Here is a 19,910-nt window from a genome sequence, read left to right as displayed (position 1 = left end):
ACTGAGGAAATTAGCATAGAAACGAGCAACATTTTTCTGGCGCGTTGCTTTTCGATGGAAACACAGACCTTATTAACGGGACTCCTGCTTTAATCCTGCGACTCCGTCTCTCTCGCTAGAGCTTTCTACGTAATTTGTGATGTAATTTCTTCAAGCCAGATCCGACCAATTGGGCCGTTAATATGGAAAACATGGACCGCGACCTGTCTGCCGTCCGGATAATTGGCAGTATATTTCATGAAGTAACGATAATGCGGGGAATATTTTTATTTTAACAAGAAAATCATAATTGCTTGCACTGATATTACCAGCGATTTGCATGAATTTCGATCTTATGCATAATAATGAGGGCCACAAAGTGGTAACGTCCTCAAATTGCGATTTGACGTCGAGTGCTGTCGTAGTTCCACGATACTTCAAAATATTATTTTCAGTTTTCAGTACGGCTTGCAGCCACGAACGGAGTAATCATTTACAACAAATTCGTAATGATTTTACGGTTTGTTGATGGTCTGGAAGTGGCATTTTACTACCAAGAGACAACGACCCCATAAAAATGTAGTGTAAGAATACGTCACGGACTTTTATGGGCGGCGCACAGATATAAAGCCAACCTGCTAACCTATAAACAAATAAACTGCTAACGCTTTATTTTATTGCACATTAAGCATTTTCAGTGTCAAGGAACGTCCTTGCGGACGTCATTCGGCTTCTCCACGAAATGGACGTTAACAGCCATGTTGCGTGTCACTGCCATAAAATCATGTTTATGGTCCCCTTAAGTCATGTCAGTACTGACATAGATGCGTGTTTTTATTGGCCCATAGTGAGCCATTTGAAAATAATCGTGTTGATATTAAATGTTGAGCGATGAAGCATCTCTGAGAACATATGTGCATTGCGAACACCAAATTATGGTGCACTCAAAAAACGATCCTCATTCTAAACCAAATCGTCCTTTTTTCACCTGGAGCCTTCGTCGCAAAATTGAATCCCCGAACCACGAACTTCGAAGGATCGTTAAAAGAAATTGGAGCACAGAACATATTATCCCAGATTGGATAAGTTTTGATAGGGCGGGCAAGTTTGTCGAAAACTTGATGCCCTCCACTCGGGATGGATTTTAGTGCATCAGCGCAGAAGAATGCAGATTCCTTCATTGGATTTCCAGACGTGCCTCGAATTTTTCCATACACCTTTTCGGAAATAAGTGCCAGTTTTGGAGAAAAGAAATTCGTTTTATGCAGAGAAAATAAAGCAGAGGATGCAAACTACTTTCGTCTAGTTCTCCTAGTCAATCCAATTCAAAGTATATTTCTCCGCTCTCCTATGACTTTTGTCTGATTACAAGTGGGTTTGCACAAAATGAAACTGGCGAAAACTCTTTAGGAGGATTATAAATAAGTCAGTCTAGTTTGAGTCCTTCTTTCATCTCCCAAATGACTGCTTCTTCTACACACGAGTGGCAAATAAGGAGTAAGACATACGATCAGAGTGCGACATTTTTTAGCGACAGAATCATCCAGAGTGCCGGGTTTACTTTGCAATGCATTTCCCTCAGGACCCCTTTAAAGTCGGGAACAACGAAACGGGGCGTAACGCATTTTCTTATTGAAAAGCGACGACGGTTTTCCCTTGTGTTCCTAAACGTTTGTCTGAGGTAGTTTCACAAAAGTAAATACTGATAAGGGCTTTCCATTTGGAATATAAAGGAAAAATGGAAAACTTACCACTGTTTTCTGCTTCACTATATAGTGTTTGTAAGATAAGGATCCAGTCCAGCATGAAGATGTAAGAGGTAACACATACAGTTTCGGTTAAATGGAAAGGTTGCCCCTCATTCTAGGTAGTAGTTTTACGATGAAAAAAGATCTGCTAACATAAACCGCTCCCCAGATTGTTGAAACTATCATCCTATTTAACCAAGTCTGTATTATCTATTACTGTTGGCAAGATCCCCATGCCGGACATCTACATCTTATAGACACTGTATATTACACTAAAAAACGGGTTTCACTATAATCAATCTATTGCAAAAGACAGAAAACGACTGAAGTCCATAAAACTTTGGGCAAGAACCTCTGATGAGCTTTTTTATGGGCATATTCGTTAATAACCTTGTGGTCGGCAAATCGTAAAAAAAGGTCTGTTATTGTTGCGTAACAATTCGACGTGGCCGTAACAGTGGTAAAAAAGGATTGCTATGACTATTTGGGCACTTTTTGGCTATACGGGGGTGTATACTGCCCAGCAAAATTTTAAAAATATATAGATGCAGTGTTCATGCTTTAGTGCATATGGTAAAAAGCAATATCTAATAAGGCATTCAGGTAAGTTCGGGCTACTCTGATTTCTTTAGAGTTTACGGAAATTTCTATTTGAGTCAAGTTTTCCACAAATTCTCAATATTCAGTTTAATTCAGATCTTCTAACCTCAAAATCACAGAAAATTTCCACTTAGTTGGTCTCGTCTACGTGAAATTTTCGGCAAATTCTCAGCATTGAGGTTTTCCACCATTTCCGAATTTTCTTTCGATCAGGTTTAAGTTCGCATTTTCCTCTCAAGACAATTTGATTTGGATCTTGAACGGATCGTTTAGAATTGTTCCTCGAGTTTTTTAATTACGACTAACCTTTGATAGTCACAGATTTTAGGAAATTCTATGGACGCAAATTGAGGGTATGTAGGTCAAAGAGATTTGAAATAAATGAGGAAAAATTCTCAAAATTATCTACGAACTCACATTGACCCTAAAAGGCACCTAATCGACATTTTTAATATTATCTTGGGCGAAAGTGGCAGATTTTACTAAGTTAGGTAAGTCGCCAGGGATTTGCAAAAAATGGGAAACATTTTTAAAATTAACAACATTTTTACATCAACTCTCGGTGCAGCAGTATACCTACATCAAATTCTTCAAACAATCGACTTCTTCCAAGGATATAACCTTGCGCAACAATAGTCAAGAACCATGCTAGGTGCAATAAAATAATTGCCCAACTACAGGTAATAAAAGAGCATTTAAAAAAGGGTTGAAGGATGGGCTTTTTTACAGAAAAATCTGCTGGAAAACCACAGACCAGGGTCAGAACTCCTTCGACAATCGAAGGGCAAGGTTAAGTGAGTCGAAAACTGTGGTGTTTAGTGCTAAAATGATCGATACAGGGTAAGTAGATTTTTCTTCGATACCTTGCCCATGCAGACTCTGACTAAACAAAGAACAGAAGGCCATAATATATTATTATAATACTAATGAGATTCTTAGTATCCGCTTAAAAGAAAAATCGAAAAGGCAAACAAGCATTTCCCATTAAAAACCAATACTAATTAAATTTTCTACGAATCTCGATGATGGAAGACACGGTCTGCATTCTTTATGTTGTTAACTTCGATCAGATGCGATTAATCAATATACAAACAAAAGGTTCTAAGAAAAGACTTTTTATGACGATTGTTGTTTTGAATGAATCACTTATTTCACTTATAGTGTAACCTCTTTTTACCCAGTCTGCAAACCGAATTGAGCCAATTGAAATCTCGAAGTTCGAAGCAAGAGTTTGGATTAATTTACAGCCTCGTACAGCTGATTTTCATAATTGAATAAATTGGTAGTTTTATGTGATGTTAAAGGACTTGACCCATTTCACAAGAAAATTCGCTTTTATGGATGTTATAACTGTAATATCCACTTGCCAAACTTGGCGAATAATTTGGACTAGTCACGTATAGTCTCATCTGGAAACGAGGAGTATTCCATAAATAAAGACGATAACGTGACGAAACGCAATTTGTTGCACGTGGGTATACGTGTATCCAAAGCCATTTTGGTTTCGTGTTTGTGGTTAATTGCATCTCGTTCATCGTTGGTGATAATAAGAGTCTGTCAACATTTCATTTGGCTTCAGTCAGTACTCAGTAGGAGGATTTTTCCAGGCCTTATCTCTGCTTGCAAGGCAAATTAAACAATTAGCCAGCAACGTGCCACAAACACAAAAAAGGTATATAGCAATAGTTTGGAGCTGCAGAAGGAATTTGCATGCAAAACGTGAAATGGAGCCATTCCACTGGCGAGAGAATTTAATTTAGACAAGATACGTGTTTATATTGTTACTTTTGCTGGTTTAATTAATTTCGGGACTTGAACTCGGCGAATTTCACATGTCAATAGCTCTTGCTCGCAGACAAAAATATGGCCAAACAAGACAAGCTAAATACGGATCTGTAATGTGGCATTTTCATACAAACCGCTTCTGCATTGGCCTCATCAGAGTGATTCGTATGCGATGAGGCCGCCGTCGTTGGATCGTTCGTCTGCAGACTGCAAACTGGGCAACTTTGCTAAAGCTGTTACCCGACTATATTCTGCCACATGTATAATCCTCATACGCCTTAATCTTGATCGTAACTTGCCTAATTTAGTTGCAGTTTACATAGTAAAGACCAAACAATATTTGCCAACTTGCCCGAGTCTGAGAACGTTTGTCTGTATGTGTTCCGAAGCTTATAAGCTCAATGCGGCAACCAACTGTATTATTTTCATCAATGTGAACAAATAACGTTTGTAGGCCAAATATTGGACATATCTAATAGAGCTAATAGGAATAAAGGATTACTATAGATCTAAACCATTTAGTGTCAAACGATGATTAAAATCTGTTGATTTAAGGGAAAAACAGTAAGCCCGAAATATCGATATTTTTCAATGAGGAGGGGAGGGGGTATATCTTGGGAGAGGAATTGCTTCAAAAGATAGCGCGACTTAATCGTCTGGATGAGCTTTATAATCTTACATAAACCGAGTTGTAATGTCTCCTCCATTTTCTGAGCTACCTATAGGATCACGCTGATGATCGTGGATTTAAAATTGTTTCAAAATTTAAGCTCCTCAAATTGAACTTTCAAGGCCAGAACTGCAGTATTTGAGATATACAGGTTTGCTATCGGATCCATGTCAGTTCATTCCGACCTGAAAATAGCACCTCAAAAATTCCAAAAGGTTCTTGAAATAATTAAAAAAACCTCCAAATTATTTGACTATTTAAGTAATTTAAGTTAGATGCTTTAAAAAATTGATTACAAAAAACGCGTTTTATAGTCACTTCAGCATGCATACACTTAAAATTAGTAGGAATGTGCTTGTCTTACTGAAGTAGCAGCACTAACCTGTTATTACCTGTTAAAAATTACCCACAGAAAAGAAAAATTAAGGTTCATTGGCTTTTCGAGGTAAATCCTTTGAAGACAAAAATTTTATGTGTATTTACAAATTACACTGACCATCAAGTAAGTCAGCCGTACATACGGGCTTTAAACCATAGAACATATACTGTAAGACAAAGTTACTGCAACTGTATATAGGTACATGGAAACCAAGCAAGCCCGTTTCGATAATGCTTTAATTCAGTTGCAATTAATAATCTTTAGATTGCCATTATATTAGACAAAGTTTTCATTACTTAGCGCTCGAGTTGCCCCATCAGAATTCATTGATTACAATGACTAAAAATATGCTGCTGTGATAATCCCATATAAGCAAATTGCATCATTAACTAATTTTTTCGGTTACTATAGCTAAATGAAATGAGTTGGGAGAATTGGATAATAGAGGTGTCCTCTATTTTATGGATCATTTCCGTTGCGATTTCAGTTGTGATAGCGATTTTTTCCCTCGGTGAAGAAGGGCGAGGTATGTAGTTCTTCCCATTTTTCAAATTTTGAGGATCTCGGAAACCCGTAGAGAGATTCCCTTAAACATTGCCCCAAATTAATCTTGGTAAATTCTAGAAATCTACACAATGTTGCACGAAATATTTTTTTAGTTTATAATAAATTAGATTAGTTTAGTTCTAAATTATTTCGATTCTGACAGTGCCTGTAAAAAAACTTTGAAGCGTTTTTTTTCATACCAAGCAATATTTTCCTTTTCACTCTTCAACCAAGAAGGTTCTTCGTTGCCTATTACTTGATCGAAACGTGTATCTATCTATTTATTTAGGTGTTTATATTTAAAGTAGTTATTTTCCTGCATTTCACTATTTTTCATTTTTATCAATCTAATTCTTCTTCTTCCTTAAACCAGCACTCTCTCTCACTTTACTTATTCACTGCTGCACAATAATTTCCTTTTGCTCTATCGCACTCTTTCTGCCCATAATTGACTCTCACCAGCGACCTATGTTTCCTTCACTTTTGATGTCTCCAAGCCAAAACTGCAATCGAAAGTCAACCATGACTGCATTATCCAGTCTCTTGTCGCCTTTTTATTTTAGCAATATCCGACAACCTCAGCCAGATGCAAGACTTGTTTACTCTCTGGATGCACTCAACCGAACGACCCCTGCACATGGCGCCCATATTTTCGGCTGGTTTCTCCTCTTGTTTAGATAGGTGTGGCATATAAATGATTCTTTGCAGGTGGAGTGGGACGTCTTTCCAGTTCAGTTGAATTGAAAATATTTTCTCTGCGGGGGCATTTCAAACGGTCTCGTTAACCTCAACAACGACGTCAATCATTTACAAACCATCTTAGAAGACAAAGAGACTGCTACGTGAAATGGGCCGGAATGGAGTGTGCTAGAGGAAAACTGTCTTGTCAAGGTCCATTTTTCCAGAGACGTAAAAGACCCCATTCGTGAGAGTTGAACTTATTAAAAAGCCCTTGCACTGCTATAAAATATGCATAATACGCCTTATTAAAAAGCTATATATTGCAATATCCAATACCTCCTGATGTGCGTTTTGAATGCTAATTCAATTAGTGCGTTCCAAGCTGGCCTGTAGTAGCTTTAGTTTAATGCAAATGCAGGATTAGACCATATAAAGGAAGAACAACCAATTTCCTTCCACGTGAATGTCTATAATAAAGCTGGTTAAACACGCCATATTCTCCCCTATATGTATAAGAGTGGTGTTTTTTCTTTCGGGACGAGAAACAAATGAGAGGAGCTCAAAGATCCCTTTAAGGTTGGATAAGATCCTGGAACAGGTGGAACAAAAATAAGAGACAGATCTTTAATATGATATGCCGGGGCGAAATCGGTGCCAATTTGTACTTTACGCCTTGAAATATGCAATACTCCTTGCAGAGAGGCGAATTTTGGCTGGTTTTCTTGGAATATGAGCCATTCCAGAGCTGAGGGCGAACGACGCCAAAGCGGCTGGCATTCCCGGAATGTCCCTGCGGGATTTTATAATGAATAGCCGAGCATAAGTCGGAAATTCTTCGGCGTTAAATGGGGCGTAAACCAGAAAATTTGTCGTTTCAGCACCGATTCGCTTCTTGTAAGGCAATCAGAGCTCAAAAAATTCCACTTTTTATTCCGAAATAATGTACGTGTCTGCATGGGATGGACAAAATCGACTCGTCACGCCATCTGCGAAGTAGGAATGGAACTGGTTTAGTGTCCCGTTAATCGACTACCTGTTGCCGCATCGACTAGGACGTTCCATGTGGTTATTGAGTGCGTTCCAAACTGCCCGATTTTGAATATCTCCAACAGTCCCGGATTATGACAACTGAGGGCAATTTAGAGCATTTAAAATCATCCAGACTCACAGCAATTCAAATTCAAAATCATATTTTATGTTTCTATGCAGGAGTTACTTCTTGCTAGCTCTTCTCGGTGCATTCCACATTCTATATTTAAACTTCTTTTCACTGTAATTAGTAATGGCTTTCTAGAAAGAGGATATCTGGATAAGCGAATTTGTTAGGATTTGCCAGAAAATTGCTGGGTAGTTCTGATCTAAGTCCATAAGGAAAAAAGTTGCTTTATGTTTTGTGTCAGATATATGCTGTAGATGTATTATCAGGTAATTTGAAGCGTTTCGCTGTTCTATGCGAGTTCGCAACACAAATTTCAAGCGTTTTTCCATCTATTCGATGTTTTTTCTTGGCGTTCAATTTCCCGACAATTGCACCATGCGAGCCCAGGTAAAAATCTAAATCATGGGCAAAATACATGTGCCCACAGCAAGTAGTGATATTGGAACATACCTCATAGCACCCATAAAAACTACCATGGGAGTTGGCAACAAGGCGTTTGGGCGATTCTGTATGATGGTCAAAAGACTGCAGCCGGCGTTTTGTGACTTTTACTCATAAATACTCAAAGATGTACTAACCAGGTTGCTATTATACAACAATAATAATTGTCAATGTTAACTAAAACACATGCATAACTCACTGCAAAACTATTTGAAAAATTAATGTGATGAATTGCTTCTAGTTCTGTGTAGAATTGCCCAGAAAACCCTCGATAAACAGACCTAACTAAGCTCGAATTTAGAGCAGTTTGTCATGGTTACTAATACTTAAAATATGCCTTTACGGCCGAAACCTAAAACCACCAAACTTTATCTCCAGACCCACTAGACCTTGATTTACGTCGGAATGTTTAAAATGACTTATGCATGCGCAGTATATTTACATTAGTTGCTTTAATCGAGACTCAAAAATAAGCTATGAAAGAATGCTTTTAGGACTAAAAATAGGATCTGGAATGGTAATTTGGTAACGCACCGTTTGAAGTTTGTGCAGGAAACCGACGAAGTTTACGAATCGTGCGATTTCTAGCCGGATCGATCGTGATGGTCTCGGGGTTTGTCGTTTGGTGAAGGCGCCAGATGAAGGCGAAGTTGCCTGCTTTAGATTCGGATTTGATGTAGACAGTCATGGGAAGGTACGTCAGGTCTGCGAGAATGAACATTGAGCGCATGAGAGCGCTGACAAGAAATTTAATCACGATATTTTTTGATAAAAAATGTGTCTTGATCCAAGCTCCATATTGATGAGTAAAACCAGATTTAAGTTCATCCAGCCTCTATCCCAGTAGGAAAGTCCACTTTTGACGCTATACCACTTTAACTTTGCTCGATCAGTTAGTTGAAATGAAATGGACGAAAGCTAACTTTTCGGGTTGGCTTCCAGAGTCCTATCGGTTTATCTTCTAAGTGGCCATTACAACGATTATTCCTCAAAGTGAATTTGTTTCGCAATATCACTGATATTTTATTAATTTGGATTTTGAAACTTTCTCATATTTATTAAGCAATTTAATTAAAGGTCTTTCCACCTGTACTGGATGTGGATCTCTATTTCAAAGCTATATAACGTTTTTAAAAAATGTGCAGTTTCGCGCGCGTAAAAGTAGCTATAAATTTTTCCCTATTCAAAAATTTGAATTTTTATCAACACATTCTGAAATCACTTTTTTATATACATTTCAGCGATGTGAGTTGTATTTTATAAAATCAGCATGTTCAGAGTTAATAAGATGAATTATCGAATCTTGTATCGACCTTAATCAACATTTTATGGCTACCCGTCGAAGACCATAAGATGACCTTTCGGAGTATGAGACGCTTCGCCAAAGTTTATGAGTGTTTAAATTTTGATGAATTCTTAACTTTTTTTCATGTGCGTATTGAGCTATCGTAAACTAAACTATGAAAATGAATATTAAATTATAAATCCAAAATTGCCAAATTAAATGATAAAAAAAATATGTAAGATGAGAAACAACGGGAAAAATCATACAACATAGACATTATATTCAAAATAAGAATATGAATAAAAACAAGTAAAAATATCTACATATTTCAAAGATTTAGAAAATTATTTAGATTTATTAACGTATAATTTTCTACACGTTTTTCTTATTAAATTTTTTTTTTCAATTGAATATACTTTCTGTAAGTATTTTCTCTATTCAATATAAAAGAATTTATTAAAGAAAGATGAAAAAGTCGAGATTCTTTCTCTTTCTTTCCCAGCAAAATTTTCATAATTCAATCTTTTCCATGGCTCACACACATACCTTTCTTGCACGTTGCAATTAAACAAAATTCAAACTTACATGATTCGAATAAATAAAATGATTTAAAGCACCTCTTTTGGCAACCCAACTTAAAGTCATTCAATTTTTTCCGCAGCATTAAAAACTAAATTAAATTTTTAAAGGCGTGGAAAATCAATTATTTTCAATGTTTATTTCCTTTTCAAATCGCTGTATTGAAACCCATATAAAATGCTTCCAGAAAGCATTAAAATTTATATTAATATTACTTAATCTAAGATAAGAAAACTAATATATATTACTTAAATTTATTGTGCTGTTGCAAGACATATCAGCTGGTTCTAAAGACTTGTTTTCTTCTACGTTTTAGTAGGTAGTCAGATGACTAATTAGCAATATAATTAATGTACGTATAGGGTAAGAATTAACCTACCGCAAACAGTGAAATTGGCTTTCATAAGAAAGATAAGGGAAATTCACATGTTGCATGCAAGGCCACAATTTACCTTTGGGCGGCATATTTTTATCTAATCATTCCCGAGAATATCGTGTATATAGTTGAAGAAAATTCCTTGGTTTTACATAATATATCTCTAACAACATTCATAAATATTTTCCAAATGAATTGTGTATATGCGGTCGATGTAGTCTGTACACGCAAACTTTTATTAAAAATGCACAATTTTAAAGATCTTCATGATGAAGGCTTGGTCAAGTCAAGCCCATTGGTGTATGTTAGAAAACCAACCTTGAAAGTCTCTTTTAACCTCCCTATACTTTCACCTTAAACACAATAAAGCCTTTTTTATGTAACTGCCATTTTTTTTTTGGCTGTAATGCGTTTCTTGTTGACGCCTCCTTTATGGCAGGGTTGTTAAAGAATTTGAAGGTATAAAAAGGGTTAAAGAATTCGATTTAGAAAGTCGCATAGAGTTACCTGATGGTCGGCGTAAAAAAAGAGTTGGTTCCAAATTTAGGTACTTAATTTGGTACAAAAAAACTGGCCTTATGTGATTTTGGAAACGAGCGAAATTGTTGAAAGTGTAGACAGAAAGAGAACTACATAAAACACTTGAAAACCAAATGGAAAGAAAAACTGTATTTAAAGTTTAAATCTAAATCTAAACGTGACTGATTTCAACAAAAAATTTAGGGACGTAACGTTATAATTGTCCGATTCGGTTAAAAAAAACACAAGAAGGTGACAAAACATTGTAAATACAGAGAAACAAATTATAAAAAAGGCAATTGAAAAATAAATTTGAAAGAATTAAAGCGCAACTATTAATTGGCCTGCAAAGAAGATAATGGGGAAAAATACTTACAACTTGCACAGATGGAAAATAAGTTTTGAATCTTAACTAGAAAAGGAAAATTAAAGAGAACTTAAAAGTAAACAAGCAAGCAATTAATTGTGTCTAAGGAAAAGGCTTAAGACACATTTAGAAAGCAAGTATGAAACGTTAACTTGAGAGAACGTTGGGATAAAAACTAAAAATATAGTTTGTATTGAATGAAAATATTAGAAGGGAATAAATATTAAACTTCAAAAATAAAACCAACGCCTTAAAATGAGTAAACTAATATAACGAAAGAAAATTAATTGAAGAAAAATTTAGCACATCATAAAAATATGGTTTATAGGCAGAAACACAAAATTATTAGAGAAATCAAGCAATAGTAAGACATGCTTAAAAAAGCGATATTAATAGTGTCCCTTTCTTGCTCATGTCTTCAGTATTTTCTTATCAGTTTTGCTTGGTATGGGGTAAACGATAATTTGTAGATATAGACCAGACTTCAGGACGGAGTCGGGCTTCAAAAAAACTCTACCAAGCAAATCATGTGCTTTAAAAAATTCTCAGTGTTCGTCTAGATCACAGAATAGGAACTAGAATGAATAAATCTTGAACACTATGGTATAGGAAAATGCAACTTTGCAGAATTCTCTGACAGTAAAACAGGATTTTTTTTTATTTTCTTGTCACGTAAGTAACAGCCCCATAAAACCTTATTCGCTGAACATTATACATTGCAAAGAAACTTCATGCAGGCGTCATAAAAAAACTGCAACTGCCCGGCATTGTTATCCATCAGAGTTAATTTTACGAGCATCACTAAGTATCCTACCAAAATTCCCTGCGACCGACACATTTCACGCATAAATCTTGATGTGATTTTAGATACGCGGTTTTTTACTTGAAATTTTGGCAAAAGATCTGAGGTTTTATGCATTTCGCTCAACTATAAAAAGGCGGCGATAACTCATGACAAAACTTGTAGTTGCAAGGCCAAAACGACATCATTTACAAGTCACTCGCATGAACATAAGCGAAATTGAAAACGATTTCAGTTGGCACCGATGACGATTTACTCGGAATTAAAATGCCTTTTCTGGTGGAAGTATGTCATGAGAAAAATGCATGAATATTTCAACAGACGAAAGATAGCGAGAAAATCTGCAATTAAAGGTAGATTCGAAAAGGCTTGATTTGAATAAGAAGTCGATTCGAATGCAAAAGTCATTTAATTTTTTTAGCTCTATAAGAACTTAATTAATCTCTAAGATAAAGGACTTAAGTCTGAGATCATTTCAGAGGGATATTTGAGACAATTTGTCCGTGAAATATTTCCGGAACGTGACCTCATGGTCGTGTAAGGAGTAAAAGTTTATACGATGTTGTTTTTCCAGGCTCTCATAAATATATTGAGTCTCATTTCGTGGCACAAAATGTATACGTAAAACTGGTCTCCTTTCGACTATTTTGGTCAAATATCCATTGCACAACTTTTTCAAAGACAAAACACATGAAAAGAAACGTGGACTTGACTCGATCTGAAAAGAAGGGAAATCCTAACTGAAAAAGGTTAAAATAATAAAAAATGAGCTTTCGAATGGATCTCTCCTTACATTCATAGCTCTGCGTGTTGAGACGATAAAAATTTTAAATCGTGATGGGGCTCCATTTCCGAGGTGATGAAACCCAAAATAGCTCAATAATATGGGCAATATACCTGTAAAGACAGTTACGATCCGATATATCTATAAAGGATATTTTAACCTTCCAGACAGAAGGCATTGTCTGACTTAATATTCAGTCGATCATGTCGAACTCGATAACATTCAATTGAATAGAAGATTTGTTTTCTGCGAGAAATAGATCGAATGTTTAGGGCTTACGGTAATTTTGCAAAAAATCTTTGCGATTATTCCGTTAATTGCAACTACTACTAAATACTTTTTGCCGGTTTTTATACTTTAATATCTCGGAAACCAGTAGAGCAATTGCCTAAAAAATAGCTTAGACTAATCGCTTCGATGCATTGTAAAAGCATACACAAATAGAGTTGCAACATCTCTCTTAGTTTCTGAGACGCCAGTCAAGTTAGTAACTATTTTTGCAATTCTGATAGTACTATAAAAAGAAAGTCCATGAAAACGCTTTGCTCCAAGATCTCAATTGATGTATCAATGGTGTCTAAACAATGTCGATTTTTTCTTGAAAATTTTTAAAGGGGAGAGGTACCTACTTTTTATCAGTTTTCAAAATTTAGGCGCTAATATTCCGAGACCCCGTAAAGTGTCTAAAATTAGGATATTATTACAGATAAATGAAGCTTGAAATTGAGCATAAATAGCCACAAAATAAGGCAAATAATTGAAGAAATTAAGCAACATTTGGCTTTTAAAAATAAGTCAAAGCGAACGTATCGAATAAACGGATAAAAAACTTACCCAATTTTGGATTAAGTGACTAAAATCACTTTTTGCAGGTGCGTAAATGCACCTGCTTCATTAGTGTTCCTTTTATAATTAAATTTGAATAATAAAATGTTCAATTATATTTGACTTTGAATCACCTTTCAAGGCTATCAAAGTTGTTATAGAAAAAAGTTGAAAAAAATAAAGCAGAAATGAATATGAAGGAAGACAAAATTACAAAATTGAAATTTGCGAGCAAATTTACTTCGCAACCATTTCATTGATTGTAATAAAACATAGGACAGAAGGAAGTTTAAGAAAGAGACAAACAGAACTTCTACGTAAACGCTAAAAATTCCAAACTCACAATAACATTATTGCAGGATAAAGTATCAACTGTTAATTAGAAAATATTTTGAGACAAAATTTTCATGTCGATACTGATAATTGTCCATATTTGTGGACGTCGCCTTAATAGGAAAAATCATCAAAATTTCTCTCCATAAAAATTCCTTTTCGAACCTAATAAGGTCTTATCTGTGTCAATAAAGCAAAGCTCTTCCGTTGTGCCTTTGGTGCAGTACGTCTCCTAATCTCAAGTAATTTACGTTCCAATACCCTCTGCCCTTACGACATCTCCCGTTTAAAAGGGCTTTGTCTCAGGGTCCTCATTTATCTTCTAGGCGTAAAAGGGTAATTTCAGATTTTTGTTTGTAATTTCACATTTGCTCAATCTCACCCTTGTCCTGCAAAATGGCTTTAATTTCCGCTTCAGTGAAAATGGACTCCCTTTTATTGTTTCGAGCATATATGGGGGAAGACATTGGTTAAATATGTCTTATGTTAAGATTTTAAATTGGCGACTCTTGTTATTAACGACTTCCAGACAATTCCCATCTGGTTTGCAATCACAAAACGTCGTCCTTGATTGAGATTTACGAATTAATAAATAAAACAATTTCCTCTGGAATCGCCAGCAATGTCTATATTTAGATCGAACACCCCCCATCCATTCAAATTGAGGCCGAAATAATTGCACGTAATTATGTACCTGGTGACTCAATAATGGCGATGGGAGAAGGCACCATTGGAGCTAATTTAAAACGGTCCCGTGGCTTCGCAATTTCGCAAAATGGCCTCGCAGGTGCTGTAATTAGTTTCAACTTAATCGAATTTAATTTCCTGGAAGAGACGGTGTTCCTGCAGAGAATGGATTCAAAGAAGACGTGTGTGTCTGCTGGGGTTAGTGGCTCTAGTCGAACATATTAAAAGCAATGACAACAAGGTTGTGGTTTTAGGCTGATGTATAGGAATTTTGATGTCGAAGTTTGCCCTTGTATCTACAGCATATAAATTAAAATTTGATTTCTCAGTATTCTGATAGTTTTTTAAAATGTAAAAAGCTTTAAGCTCTTCATGCGCTGTTTCAAATTAAGTTAACCCTAAGTTATTTTTGATATGGTTTGATAACTGCAACAAAACAAAAAAACTGAATATCTTAGTTTCCCTATTTGATCAGATTTGTAGTTTCTAGTTTCTGAGATCGCAATACGTGGAAGACTTATTTGAGGCACACAACGCAGGCTTTTTTGTGGCAACAGCTTTTTCGGAAAATTAGAATAATTTTTAGATTCACTGTTCATTACTGAAGAAGAAAATTTGTTGTAATTTTGGTATTTTCATTATCAATACAGTTTTTTTAAGTAAAAAATAAATGCCTCATTAGCGTACACCGCTGACTTAACGTAAATGAATTTGAATGATTAGTGTTAACCAAAATATTGATAAGTAGTCATAGTCAGATTATTCAAATAAATTATTATAATTTTTTTATGTTTCTTTTATAAAAATTAAAAAATATCTCTATAACTATATTTTCAGTGCAACTTGACTGTAATTCTTTAGTTAAATCGTCAATTCAGTTAAATTAAGTTGGTGGCGTGCATTAAAAAGGTTTTTATTTTTATATCTGAAAACGGTACAGCTTGCACAAAATGTAAAACAGCTTTATTTATACAGCATCCGCGTACTATTTTTTCTTCAAGAATATTCAATAACCCGTCGGTTCATGCGTCACTGGTGGTCCTGTAAATATTTTTTCTTTGAAATTTACACGCCCTATATAGCCATCAACCCCTACAAAATCTTGATCACTATATTCCCATTAGTATTGATATTTCGAAAACGCACAAAACGAAAAAGTGGCTTATTTTTAAGTTTTTTTCCCTTTTGTATCTGTTGGTAGAAGGAACTTCCCAACAACACTCAATCACCTTGTACATGCATGGCAATGTTTGTATGCGAGGAATAGTCTATTAGTCTGTGCTATATTTTTCTCACAACACCCTGTATTGTCGGAGCCACGATTTATACATATACATACATATATTATGTGAAACAAGAGATAAGTATTACTATAAAAATAGACATGGAAACATCAACATAGAGAATAAGGTGAAGAACTGACGATAATTAATCAATTAAAACAGTCTAAACGTTTTCGAACTGACCAAAGTGAAACTCAAACCCACCCCAAAAAACAGATTCTTCCATGCACTACGCTACAAAATTAGCCCCAGAATCGTGCCCCATCTCGCTGAAACTGCATAAAACCCCTTTCGAAAAACTGCGGCCCTAAAAACTGATTACTTTTGCAGGAACTGAAACTACGTCTTCAACAAATCCCCGGAATGCCATTCGGGCCAGGCGGCAAAGAGAATTTCGAAAGTCGTTTCCGTCCGACTGCGGCTGCAATATGCAACGCAAATTCTGCCATCTAGGTCAAGTGTCTGCGCAAAGGGTGTGCGCAGACCCTTTCAGGGCGATCCATACGGGTAAAGTGCTCGGGCGGCCATCTTGCCTGTTTAGGTGAATCAGATAGGGCTTGAGAGAGAGCGTGCTATGAAGAGCAGAGACGCACGGAGAAAGAGAGAAAGAGAGAAAGGAGAAACATTAGGGCTTGAGATTATCTGTATAGGTATTTTTAAACTGGACTCAAAGGGTGGTTTTGGACGTCGCTGAAGAATTTCAAGAAGCCAGGAATTTTTCGTAGAAAGAGAGAGAAATTTCCGAATTTCTATGCAGGTGTAAAGCGGCGAATTATGTTTTAGGATCGCTGCAGCATTTGCATTCAAATTTCATCATGGAATGCGACCCATGTGCAACTCCAAGTACATTATTGAAAACGAGGACGTGATTTCTCTTCTTACACTCCAAATTTTATGATAATTACATGCAGCAAAAGTACTTACATGTCATCTTTAGGAACAAGGCTTGAGCACAAAATATAAATAAAGACACTCACTCGCTCAGACTCGGCCAGAGGGGCTCTGAATTGATAGAAGAAACGTTCTATATGTTGATCCCTCTTCAATAATGCCGGCCCTTACTATAGGTTTATCAGTTTAGGGGGGGTGTGGTGAGATATGCTTAACCAAGATGGGATTTTTTTTAAGTTTTGAAAGAAATGCATACAGGGTGAGATTTACACAGAGTCCGTTAAATAGGGTTATGTCCGGGAAGCTGTGAGACCGTGGGAAATACCGCGAAAATGCAAGAGGCAGACATATGTATCTCGTTACTTAAATATATATTTTAAACGTTTGATAGGAAAAGCAGTATCTTCGAGAAAATTTCCAATAGGAAGAAGCACTTACTTTTTTCCAGTTTTCAAATTTTGCCCTTGGATATCTCAAGAACCAGTGGAATAATTGTCTTAAAATAGAACTCAAATTAATCATCTCGGAGTGCTGTATGATCCTATATAGGCAAAATTACTATCTTTCGACATAATTCTTGTATACTTTTTGATTGAAATAATTTTCTGCATTTTTTACTGTAATTTATCTATGACGCTGGTCGAAGTTCTGACATGTTAAAATTTTAAAATCTACAGAGTGATATTTTCGCAGGAACAGGCTCCTTTTACCACCTGTTAATATGATTTGCAGCGCGCTACTAACCGCTTATTTTCAAAAAGTGGGATTATTTGTTGAATTTTGCTGTCTCCTCCAAAAGTAAAGGGAAATCCACATAATATGCACCTAAGAAGTGCACTTAGTCGTCCAATATGTATCTCTCATTTAATTTCAAATACGCCCTAACGCTCTAGATTTTATAATTATGTTTGGTAAACTGCTGAATTTTCCAACCAACCTCGTTTAGTTCTTTTTGCTCAATCATAGCTTTAATTTATCTAACTTTATTAGGACGCAAAAACGCAAAATCAGAAACAGCTAAATACATCAAAAATTCCACTTTAACATTCGTCATGTTGGTTATATGCTCCCACGTGCAATTTGCTTAATCAAACGCCACTTACCGACAAACTCTAAACTCCAATCACAAAAAGCACCTACGCACGAATGGTCATTAGATGTGGCTAGTTCAGCTTAGGCACTATTTAGCTGCATAAACCGTAATTAAAATGCCAAAAAAACCGTTGGCAACCATTCAGTCTTTTCATATAATATACATTCATACTACAGCGTGTCCATGATAGAATTTTTAATCATCCACGACCGGATGGCCATCACTATTAGTGCCCCCGTTCTGTTGTTTACAAAGTGTGGATATTCAATATTGAGCCTTTAGGCACGTTTCCTAGCTTTGGGTAATCCAGCTTTGTTCTCTGGCGAAAAATTCCATCCACGTTTCATAGTCATTTTATTTTTCAGATATCTCCGGCTTCGTCTCCATCGACGGACTTATACCAAAACTACATAAAAGAAGGATCCCAATGCCTTCAGAAATAAATAAGGAAAGGTAAATAAGGAATGAGAGGAAAGACGGAAAGTAATATTTGCACCTTTAGACCGGCTCCGGAGACCAGTAAGTCACACACATGGGCCTAGAGGGACATCTCGTCTTTCGAAATAAAAGAATTTACCGTTTGGGTGCTTTCGGAAGATTACTCGGGGGGCCAGACTTTCTCTTTTTTTGTATCTGGTTGTGTGTGATGCTTAACGGAACTGATAGGAAGGTCGATTTCCAAAAGAGAGAGAGCATTCTCTTCTGATAATTGACTGAAATATGCGGTTATCAAAAATGAATGGGAAAAGATAATAAAACCTTAGACCGCATACATAAATATATTAGAATTATATAACTTAATTAACGACCAGTTGCAGCTGTTAATAATAAACATTACCATTGCAAATTTGAAATGGAATAAATGGTGAGTGCATTTGTTTTAAGTGGACCACCAGCAGAGTGGCCATTAAAACGTCAGCTTACGCTGATAGTGTCATAATGTTCCATAATTAATCATATAAACAAAAATGTGTCTTTTTTACCTCACATCGAGCACCTAGGCATTTACACTTTCAAACGAATTCTCCTGTAACGAGATGTAATATGATTCTAATAAGGAACTTAACCGAATATTCCGGTCAATTAAACTTGAAACAGTAAACAAGTCAACACCATTCAGTTTTATAACCGTCGCATAATAGAATAGCCCAGAATGCAGCTGAAACCTTCCAGAAATGAGGACACAATTTTCCTTCTTATCTCCACGCCTCCGTCAAGCGGAAACTCCTCCGTATCCAGGGGGGCCAAAGTGCACTTTGCCAACTTTCCACGGGAAAAACAAATAGAGACAAACTGTCGGCTAAAAGTTTCAAGCCAATTTCGTGCTCGCTGGCAAAGTCGACTTCATATACCCAGAAATTCAATTTTCTAAAGTAAACCGACTTGCTGAAACGACATCAGACTAAACATGGATATACGAATTTGTAAAATGAAACTTTCTTATATTTGAGGGCCTGTGGTGGTAAAAGTTAAGGAGACGTTTGAGAGAGTTGGTCGTGGGAGTTTTAGTGGTTGGCAACTGGGGGTAAAACTGCAATTGGTCTTAATTCGATAAAACTGAGGCTTGACTTAGCAGTAATCGGAATGGCGATATGAGTTGCAAAAGTTTTTGGTTCTAGACATCTATATAACGTTCATGAGTAATTCCCAAATCAGTGAAATTAGTAACTTTATTGACCTTTAATATTTTCAACCATGTGTCTGTTCAAATTTAGAACCTGCTTAAAATAGGTTTTAAATATTAGAGAAGAGTTTTAAACATAAAACATGCATCAGTAATAACATAAGTATCACATGTAACGCAAACGGACCGGGGCGTGATCGTCAGGGTTACACGCTAATTTCTCAGCTTCTCGGCCAAACACAACAATTTACTGGTAAAGGAGAAGAAAAATTTATTTAATAAATGTTTAAGTGCCAACGTAAGGACTTAAAAAAAAGTGGTACATCAACTGTAGATCATGCAGAAGACAAGTCTTTAAGAAGCTTTAAAAGCTTTAAGGAGAACACCACTATGTCACCGTTTTCACCTCACCCACACAAGTTAGTTAAATCGGAATATTATGACATTGCGGTACTCTTCTTGAAGCGTTCGGAC

The 19,910-nt window shown here is 36.1% G+C and overlaps 1 long non-coding RNA gene across 1 annotated transcript; it reads left to right on the top strand.

The window, feature by feature from the left end:
• Positions 1-2,939: 2,939 nt before the first annotated feature.
• LOC136410184 (uncharacterized) lies at positions 2,940-18,265 on the top strand. The gene is made up of 3 exons (XR_010752222.1): positions 2,940-3,007; positions 3,057-3,167; positions 18,178-18,265. It is a non-coding gene; the product is annotated as an uncharacterized lncRNA (long non-coding RNA).
• The last annotated feature ends 1,645 nt before the right edge of the window (positions 18,266-19,910 follow it).

Source organism: Euwallacea similis, chromosome 8, assembly GCF_039881205.1.
Source record: "Euwallacea similis isolate ESF13 chromosome 8, ESF131.1, whole genome shotgun sequence".
Classification (NCBI taxonomy): Eukaryota; Metazoa; Arthropoda; class Insecta; order Coleoptera; family Curculionidae; genus Euwallacea; species Euwallacea similis.
Note: the sequence above shows the minus strand (reverse complement) of the source record. Positions and strands in the feature narration are given on the sequence as shown.